The 11,245-nt window shown below is 34.8% G+C and overlaps 1 long non-coding RNA gene across 1 annotated transcript in view; it reads right to left on the bottom strand.

Moving 5' to 3' along the window:
- Positions 1–869: 869 nt before the first annotated feature.
- The window catches only part of LOC133630395 (uncharacterized), a 35,032-nt gene continuing 24,656 nt past the window's right edge, over positions 870–11,245 (bottom strand). The window contains exons 3-4 of the long non-coding RNA XR_009821242.1: positions 4,562–4,679; positions 870–1,053 (exon numbers count right to left, since the gene is read on the bottom strand). This is a non-coding gene — a long non-coding RNA (uncharacterized LOC133630395). The remainder of the gene's footprint in view (positions 1,054–4,561; positions 4,680–11,245) is intronic.

The following is an 11,245-nucleotide window of genomic DNA, read 5'->3' as shown; positions in this document are numbered from 1 at the left end:
TGCCGCACATGGTTCTTTATAATAATATTAGTATGCCGCACATGGTTCTTTGTAATAATAGTATTATGCACACATGGTTCTTTATAATATTATTATGCCGCATATGGTTCTTTATAATAATGTTATTATGCTACACATGGTTCTTTATAATATTGTTATTGTGCCACACATGGTTCGTTATGATAATATTATTATGCCACACATGGTTCTTTATATTAATATTAATATGCCACACATAGTTCTTTATAATAATATTATTGTGCCACACATGGTTCTTTATAATAATATTATTATGCCACAAAAAGTTCTTTATAGTATTATTATTGTGCCACACATTGTTCTTTATAATAATATTATTATACCACACATGGTTCTTTATAATAATATTATGCCACACAAAGTTATTATATAATAATAATATGCCACACATGGTTCTTTATAATAATATTATTCTGCCACACATGGTTCTTTATAATAATATTATTATACCACACATGGTTCTTTATAACAATATTATGCCACACATGGTTCTTTATAATAATATTATTATACCACACATGGTTCTTTATAATAATATTATTATACCACACATGGTTCTTTATAACAATATTATGCCACACATGGTTCTTTATAATAATATTATTATACCACACATGGTTCTTTATAATAATATTATTATACCACACATGGTTCTTTATAACAATATTATGCCACACATGGTTCTTTATAATAATATTATTCTGCCACACATGGTTCTTTATAGTATTATTAGTGTGCCACACATGCTTTCAGTCCACAGTTGTTTCCCGAGCAACAAACAGCTGATAAACGACTGTGGTCCCCCCCCCCCACCCCCCTCGTCTGACAGTGTTGACAGGTTCCTTGTTTCACACGCTCGGAGGACTCCCCTCATCAGCTAATTTCACCGCGGCGTCCTCAGAAGCTGACGTCTTCGGGGAAATGTCATTTTTAATTAAATCCCACGTCCTTTAAGATAAGCACTTTTCCACCCAGGGCGTGACGTTGTCAGGAGCCCAGGAGCATGACGTCTGTCTGTCAAGATTAAACATTGTGCCTCAGCGTTCTGTGTTTTTTTTTTCCTTTCGTCTTCTTCCAGTAAACTCAAGTTCTTTATGCCTTGCCCAAAACAAACCTGAATAAAACATATTTCTTGGTTCAGATCTGATAAAAATGGTTTTCGTTCAGAGCAAAAACTCCATGTGATGTTAAAGCATGTCCTATTCTGATGATACATGCCCTTATTTTCATTGTTTTAACATTAATGAGCATCATTATTGATCCCCAATGGAAATTGCCTGCCTCTGATCACTAATCAGGAGGGGTTTTTCTGCCAGCGTTTGATGAACATGTGCTGGCCTGCTGCTAGCCTTTGTTTACTACCTATGTTCTGTCCTTAATCCAATCACTTTCTTACCTGCCATCTCTGCATCCTGGGGTCACGCCAACATGCGCTTCCCTGACTAGGGTTGTGACGACATACCCATTCATTTATGTGTGTGTGCGCGTGTGTGTGTGTGTGTGTGTGTGTGTGTGTGTGTGTGTGTGTGTGTGTGTGTGTGTGTGTGTGTGTGTGTGTGTGTGTGTGTGTGTGTGTGTGTGTGTGTGTGTGTGTGTGTGTGTGTGTGTGTGTGTGTGTGTGTGTGTGTGTACGGTCAAACGAGACACAATTAATTAATTAAATACTGTACATTTCTGAAAAAATACTTAATTGTGTCATCAAATGATTAAAGTTAGAACTAAATACATAAATATGACATTCATTTACTTAATGGAAAGGACATTTAATTGTTTTATTTAGTAAATTAGTTTAATATTTGAATAATTATTAAATAGTTTAATCGATTATTTATTTTATGATTTGATTAATTATTTAGTGATGTAATGATTTGATTATATTCCATGCATTTAATATAGAGTATATTACATTTTGTAATCATTTATTACATTTGTTCAATATTCAATTAATTATTTGATAGTTTAATCAATTATTGATTTAATTATTTATTTATTTTGTGATTTAATTATGTATTTGCCTGAACGTATCAATTGATTAAAGTTAGAATTAAACATATACATATGTCATTAATGTATTTAATGTAAAACAAGTAAAAGTATTTATTTTGTCATTTAATAAACTAGTCTAAGATTTAATTAATTTAATTTCATGATGTATTAATAATTTTTTGATTAAATCAGTTAATTTGATGTAATATATTGAACCTAAAAGGACATTTAAATAATTTATCATTTATTAATTACTTCAATATTTACTTCATTATTGAATAGCTTAATCAATTATTAATGTCATGATATAAATAGTTATATTGTGATTTAATGACTTATTTACTTAAACATATCATCAATTTATTCAAGTTAGAATTAAATACTTAAATATTTCATTAATTAATTTATTGTAAAAGTAAATTTATTTATTTAATCATTTAATAAATTAGTTCAAGATTTTATTAATTAAATAGTTTAATTATTTATTGATTACATTATTTTGTGATTACATTGTTTAATTTAATCAAATTTCATTATTGAAAAGCACATTTAATTAACTAATCATTTAATAAATTAGTTTAATATTAATTGATTATATAATAAATTGATCATTATTGACTTCATGATTTAATTATCAATTTTGTGATTTAACGATTTATCTACTTAATTGTGTTATCAATTGATCATATTTCATTATTTTATTTAATAAATGTTTTCAATATTTAAATAATTATTTAATAGTTGTATCCAGTCATGATTTATTAGTTATTTTTTGATTTAATGATGTATCTACTTAAGTGTCATAAATTGATTGCAGTTAGGATTACATACAGTACATGAACCTGTCAATAACTTATTTAATAAACTAGTTCAATATTCAATCTATTACTCGATAGTTTAATTTACAAATCCTGTTTCCATATGAGTTGGGAAATTGTGTTAGATGTAAATATAAACAGAATACAATGATTTGCAAATCCTTTTCAACCCATATTCAATTGAATGCACTACAAAGACAAGATATTTGAGGTTCAAACTCATAAACTTTTTCTTTTTTTTTTGCAAATAATAATTAACTTAGAATTTCATGGCTGCAACACGTGCCAAAGTAGTTGGGAAAGGGCATGTTCACCACTGTGTTACATGGCCTTTCCTTTTAACAACACTCAGTAAACGTTTGGGAACTGAGGAGACACATTTTTGAAGCTTCTCAGGTGGAATTCTTTCCCATTCTTGCTTGATGTACAGCTTAAGTTGTTCAACAGTCCGGGAGTCTCCGTTGTGGTATTTTAGGCTTCATAATGCGCCACACATTTTCAATGGGAGACAGGTCTGGACTACAGGCAGGCCAGTCTAGTACCCGCACTCTTTTACTATGAAGCCACGTTGATGTAACACGTGGCTTGGCATTGTCTTGCTGAAATAAGCAGGGGCGTCCATGGTAACGTTGCTTTGATAGCAACATATGTTGCTCCAAAACCTGTATGTACCTTTCAGCATTAATGGCGCCTTCACAGATGTGTAAGTTACCCATGTCTTGGGCACTAATACACCACCATACCATCAGAGATGCTGTTTTTTTTAACTTTGCTCCTATAACAATCCGGATGGTTCTTTTCCTCTTTGGTCCGGAGGACACGACGTCCACAGTTTCCAAAAACAATTTGAAATGTGGACTCATCAGACCACAGAACACTTTTCCACTTTGTATCAGTCCATTTTAGATGAGCTCAGGCCCAGCGAAGCCGACGGTGTTTCTGGGTGTTGTTGATAAACGGTTTTCGCCTTGCATAGGAGAGTTTTAACTTGCACTTACAGATGTAGCGACCAACTGTAGTTACTGACAGTGGGTTTCTGAAGTGTTCCTGAGCCCATGTGGTGATATCCTTTACACACTGATGTCGCTTGTTGATGCAGTACAGCCTGAGGGATCGAAGGTCACGGGCTTAGCTGCTTACGTGCAGTGATTTCTCCAGATTCCCTGAACCCTTTGATGATATTACGGAGCGTAGATGGTGAAATCCCTAAATTCCTTGCAATAGCTGCTTGAGAAAGGTTTTTCTTATGTGAATGACTGAGCATTTTAATGGAATCTACTTTTATACCCAATTATGGCACCCACCTGTTCCCAATTTGCCTGTTCACCTGTGGGATGTTCTAAATAAGTGTTTGATGAGCTTTCCTCAACTTTATCAGTATTTATTGCCACCTTTCCCAACTTCTTTGTCACGTGTTGCTGGCATCAAATTCTAAAGTTAATGATTATTTGCAAACAAAAAATGTTTTTATCAGTTTGAACATCAAATATGTTATCTTTGTAGCATATTCCATTGAATATGGGTTGAAAAGGATTTGCAAATCATTGTATTCCGTTTATATTAACATCTAACACAATTTCCCAACTCATGTGGAAACGGGGTTTGTATTATTGAATTCATGATTTAATGAATTATTTTGTAATTTAAAAGTACTTTTCACTATTTCATGTACCTGTGCGTCAGCGGGGCCATGAATTAATTACAAATGCCAAACTTACCCGTGAACGTAATCCAATCATTGCTTGCGTCTGAAACCAGGAAGTCTTTGCAAACCCGTACTTTTTGCGGAGTTGCCGCTAGATATTTTGGAGCTTGCAGAGCGTGGGGAAGCGAGACCTGCGGTAGAGGAATTTATCCCAGTTGTCACGTACAAAACGAAAGTCATTTCAAAAATAAACAAACAACGCAGAGAAGTTTGATTGCGCACCGATTCACACTTGTGACCAAGGAATACAACAAAACAAAGCGTCAATTCCATTTGACACGTAATGCGAGGTTAAAGCCCACCGCGGTCTCGTTGTCACGGTGAGGTTGCCTAGCAACCGGCGGATGCTGCAGGTAATGGCTGTCACTGGTAATGTTCACTCGCGCTCCCTAACCACGTTATGTTTGACCTTTTCTGGCCAGGAATGGTACTTTGTGTAAGCATGCACGCATTGTACTGCAGTAGTATTGGCATCGCAGCACACGCGTGTACTTAGCTTGTAGTAGAAGTGTGGACGGTTCATTCTGAAGCCATCGTGATACAGGTGATGAAAGTTCCCCTGGCATCAAACACACAAACACCGCTGCAAATACGCACTTTTTTCTTCTTCCTCCCTCGCTCCTTTTTGGCTCCGCCCTCCCCCGGCGGACATCTGTCTGCAGCTTGTTATCCGTTAGCGCGAGGTGGAGTGCGACAGAGTGATGATACACACACCACGTGTGCCGCTGACCCTGTGATGTGTCAAGGCTTGACTTTGTGCGTGTGCACATATTATTGTTGTTCGCGTATTAGTTCTGTCTCCATTTGTTCACATGCAAAGGTTAAAGGTTAAGAGACGCCGCGTGAGACATGTTGCCAGGCTGGCAAGTCGTGTTGAAGGAGGCCCGGCGTTCAAAAGGAACATCCTTGCGGAGACCGAACAAGATGGATGGATATTTATTGTCATTGCACAAGTACAACGACGCAACATGGATGTGCGGTGTGGACGCAACATTAATGCACAGCATTAATATTAAATTATATTAAATGATATGCAATGCACATCATTTAAGCATCCAGCACAATGTCAGAAAGGCAACGTCTCCAACACAACATAATATTATATTATATTTATGTTATATATTTATGTTATATGTTTATATTTATATACATATATATATTTTACGTCTCCAATATGACAGAATATTATATTATATTTATGTTATATATATAATAATATTTTAAATCCCCAACACGACACAATAATATATTATATTTAAGATATATATGTATATAGAATAATATTTTACGTCTCAAACAAACAAGACAATATTATATCATATTTATGTTATATATCTAAATAAATAAATATTTTATGTCTCTAACACAACACAGTGTTATATTTATGTTATTTATATGTATTAATATTTTACATCCCTAACATTACACAATATTATATTATATTTATTTTATATATATATATATATATATATATATATATATATATATATATATATATATATATATATATATATATATATATATATATATATATATATATATATATATTCATATTTTATGTCTCAAACAAGACAGAATATTATATTTATGTTATATATTTATATATATTAATATTTTACGTCTCCAACAGGACACAATATTATATTACATTTATGTTATTTATATATATTAATATTTTACGTCTCTAACATGACACAATATTATATTATATTTATGTTATATATTTATATATATTAATATTTTACGTCTCCAACACGACACAATATTATATTATATTTATGTTATATATTTATATTTATTAATATTTTACGTCTCAAACAAGACACAATATTATATTATATTTGTGTTATATATTTATATATATAATAATATTTTACGTCTCCAACACAACATATTTATGTTATATATTTTAGTCAACGTCTGGTGAGAATACAACACTTTTTTCTACTGACAAACCATGGATGAATGATGGATGGATGGATGGATGGATGGATGGATGGATGGATGGATGGATGCGTGAATGGATGGCTGGATCAATGGATGGATGGATGGATGCATGATGGATTTATGCTAGAATGAGTGGGTGGATGGATGCATGGATGGATGTTGGATAAATGGAGGTATGTATGCATGGATGAATTGGTGGATGGAAGCATGGATAGATGGATGCATGGATGGATGGATGGATGCTAGAAAGGATGGGTGGATGATTGATGCGTGAATAGATGGATGGATCAATAGATGGATCTATGCATGGATGGATTGATGCTTGAATGAGTGGATGGATGGATGGATGGATGGATGGATGCGTGAATGGAAGGCTGGATCAATGGATGGATGGATGCATGATGGATTGGTGCTAGAATGAGTGGGTGGGTGGATGGATGGATGGATGGATGCATGCATGAATGATGGCTGGATACATGGATGGATGGATGGATGCATGCATGAATGATGGCTGGATACATGGATGGATGGATGGATGGATGGATGCATGCATGCATGAATGATGGCTGGATACATGGATGGATGGATGCATGATGGATTCATGCTAGAATGAGTGGGTGGATGGATGGATGGATGCGTGCATGGATGGATAAATGGATGTATGTATGCATGGATGAATGGGTGGATGGATGCATGGATGGATGGATGCTAGAAAGGATGGGTGGATGATTGATGTGTGAATAGATGGATGGCTCAATGGATGGATCTATGCATGGATGGATTGACGCTTGAATGAGTGGATGGATGAATGGATGGATGTATGGATGGATGGATGGATGGATGCGTGAATGGATGGCTGGATCAATGGATGATGGATGCATGATGGATTGATGCTAGAATGAGTGGGTGGATGGATGGATGGATGCGTGAATGGATGGCTGGATCAATGGATGAATGGATGCATGATGGATCGATCCTAGAATGAGTGGGTGGATGATGGATGGATGCGTGCATGGATGGATACATGGATGGATGTTGGATAAATGGATGTATGTATGCATGGATGAATGGGTGGATGGATTAATTGGATGGATGGATGGATGCTAGAAAGGATGGGTGGATGATTGATGTGTGAATGGATGGATGGATCAATGGATGGATCGATGCATGGATGAATTGATGCTAGAATGAGTGGATGGGTGGATGGATGGATGCGTGAATGGATGCTGGATCAATGGATCAATGGATGGATGGATGGATGGATGGATACATGGATGGATGTTGGTTAAATGGATGTATGTATGCATGGATGGATGGATACATGGATGGATGTTGGTTAAATGGATGTATGTATGCATGGATGAATGGGTGGGTGAATGGATGCATAGATGGATTGATGGATGCTAGAAAGGATGGGTGGATGATTGATGCGTGAATAGATGGATGGATCAATGGATGGATCGATGCAAGGATGGATTGATGCTAGAATGAGTGGGTGGATGGATGGATGCATGAATGGATGGATGATGGATGTGTGAAGGGACGGATGATGGATGCATGGATGTGTGAAGGGACGGATACATGGATGGATGGATGCATGGATGGATGGATGAATGCCTGAATGGATGGATGGATGATTAATGCTAAAATGGATGGATGCATGGATGTGTGAATGGATGGATGGATTCATGGATGTATGAATAGATGGATGCATGGATGGGTGATGTATGTGTGGATGGACGGATGGATGATGGATGAATGGATGGATGCATGTGTGCATGGATGGGCGGGTCGATAGATGGAGGAATGGATGGATTCATGCATGAATGTATGATGTATGAATGGATGTTTGTAATATAACTGATATCAGCTGCATGTACTGTATATATAACTGATATCAGCTATATGCGTATATAATTGTATTATCTGTATGCTTATATATAATTAATACCAGCTGTATGCATATATAACTGATATCAGCAGTATGTTTATATAATTAATATCAGTTGTATGCGTATGTATAACTAATTTCAGCTGTATGCATATATGATTAATGTCAGCTGCATGCATATATCATTACTATTATCTGTATGCATATATATAATTAATGTCAGCAAGCTGTATGTATATATAACTACTATCAGTTGTATATAAACATAATTACTATTATCTGTATGGGTATATAATTGATATTATATGTATGCCTATATAATTTATATGATCTGTATGCATATATCATTACTATCAGTTGTATGGACACATGCAGAAACACTAAGAAGATGCTGATGGTTATTATCGTCATGGAAACTGGCTGAAGTAGAAAGCAAGCTCTCGCTCTGTGGGCCTCTGGGAGAATGGGGTGCAAGTAAGGGTATTATTGTGTTGGACTGGTGCCAAAGAGTCACTCCCTTACACACGCACACGCACACACACTATGCATGCTTATGTATTAATGTGAAATCAGAAGTAATAAGAATTAGCAATAACAAGATGAGAGCTCCCTCTGCTGCAGTTCAATGTAACTGTAGGACCAAAGATCCTTGTCATGAACAGACTCCTCACTTTGACATATATCCATAAACCGTTTCAGTGTAAAACAATAATATGTAACATAAAAGCACACGGCAAACCCTAATCTGGCTTGTGAAGGACCCCCGACAAAATATCTATATTTTATTGTTAATATTATAATATCATTATCACCATACTGTATTTTTCAAAAAAGTATGCGAGTGTTTATGTTGTCACCGTGCGGCTTTGTTGGTGTGACCCCATGATGCAGAGACATAAAGGTGAACATGTCTTAATCAGGAGACTAAGGAAGCACCAGCGTGGCCACAGTAGGGAGCAGAACACTCGGCCAAGTAAAATAGCAAATAGCAATAAAAATAGAACGCAGTTTGTACATTCAAACGATGAAACGACGCTGGGGGATAAACCCTCCTGATTGCCAATTAGGGATAGGCGAGCCTACTGATTCCAACCAGGAACAGGTGAGCCTCGTGATTGCCAACTAAAGGTACATGCAAGCCGCCAGATTGCCAATTGGGAACAGGTGAACCTCCAAATTGCCAATTAAAGGTACATGTAAGCCTCCTGATTACCGACCTTGAACAGGTGAGCCTCCTGATTGCCAACCTGGAACAGGTGAGCCTACTGATTGCCAATTAAAGGAACATGTAAACCTCCTGATTGCCAACAGGGAACAGGTGAGCCTCCTCATTGCCGACCAGGAACATGTGATCCTCCTGATTACCAAATAAAGGAACATGTAAGCCTCCTGATTGCCAACCGGGAACAGGTGAGCCTACTGATTGCCAACCGGGAACAGGCGAGCCTACTGATTGTCAATTAAAGGTACATTTAATCCTCCTGATTACCAACCAGGAACATGTGAGCCTCCTGATTGCCAACCGGGAAGAGTATTTGGATATATATAATTATATATATATATATATATATATATATATATATAACTATATATATATATATATATATATATATATATATATATATATATATATATATATATATATATATATATATATATATATATATATATATATATATATATATATATATATATATAGTTATATATATATATATATAATATATATAATATATATATATATAATTATATATATATATATATATATAATTATATATATGTATATATATAATTATATATATATATATATATAATTATATATATATATATATAATTATATATATATATATATATATATATAATTATATATATATATATATATATATATATATTTAAACAATTGTATGTTATATAATAAACATAATGATAAATATACTTAAATACTTCAATATTAAGTAATCAAATAAATAAAGAAATATATATATTTAAACAATTGTATGTCATATAATAAACATAATGACAAATATACTGAGATACTTCAATACTATGGAATATAATAAATATAATATAAATGTTTTAAACAATTCAAGATCAAGTAGTACGAAATATATATACCGTATTTCCTTGAATAGCCGCAGGGGCGTTAATTAATTTAAAACCTCCTGTCACTCCGGCGTTTACCGGAAGCCGGCGGGATGGCCGTGCATGCGGTAATTATTTTAAAACCTCTTCTCACTCTGGCGTTTACCAAAAGGAATGCGGTAAATTTAGGCGTGTGCTTTGAGTGTGATGTAAGCATACCATCATGAAAAGCACATTTAATATAAAAAAAACGTTATTATGGTCTTACCTGTACTTATAAATGAAGTCCATTTGCAGCTCCTTCTGACCAAAAGCATCGATAACTTGGTTATAGAAGTCTTCATTATTTTCTTTCTTCTGTTTTAAAAGTCTCTCTGTCTCGATGGAGATATTCCTTTAATTATTACCTCCTGCGTCGATTGAAAGTCCAGTTTAGAATACTGTTTTATTTTAGATACCGGTATGTAATCCTCCATGTTAAAAGTAAAAGATCAGGCGAGAGAGAAAAAAAAAAAAAATCTCTTGCTGCGTGTTGTCACTTCTTCTGCAGTACCGAAAGTCGGAAGAATGATCACTAGCGTGGCAGCGCCCTCTACCACCAGGAGGTTTAATGACTCATACAGTATTTGACACACGCAGCTACGGTATATTAATAAAACATAGCTGCTTACTGTTATTTTTAGCATACTGTACCGGTATTCAATAGCTTGGACCTTAAATCCTACTGAATAGCTCTTTACCTTTTTTCCAATGTGCGATTGCAAACTACTGAAAGCAGCT

The sequence above is a fragment of the Entelurus aequoreus genome, linkage group LG15 (assembly GCF_033978785.1).
Source record: "Entelurus aequoreus isolate RoL-2023_Sb linkage group LG15, RoL_Eaeq_v1.1, whole genome shotgun sequence".
Lineage (NCBI taxonomy): Eukaryota > Metazoa > Chordata > Actinopteri > Syngnathiformes > Syngnathidae > Entelurus > Entelurus aequoreus.
This window is presented reverse-complemented; position numbering and strand designations above follow the sequence as displayed.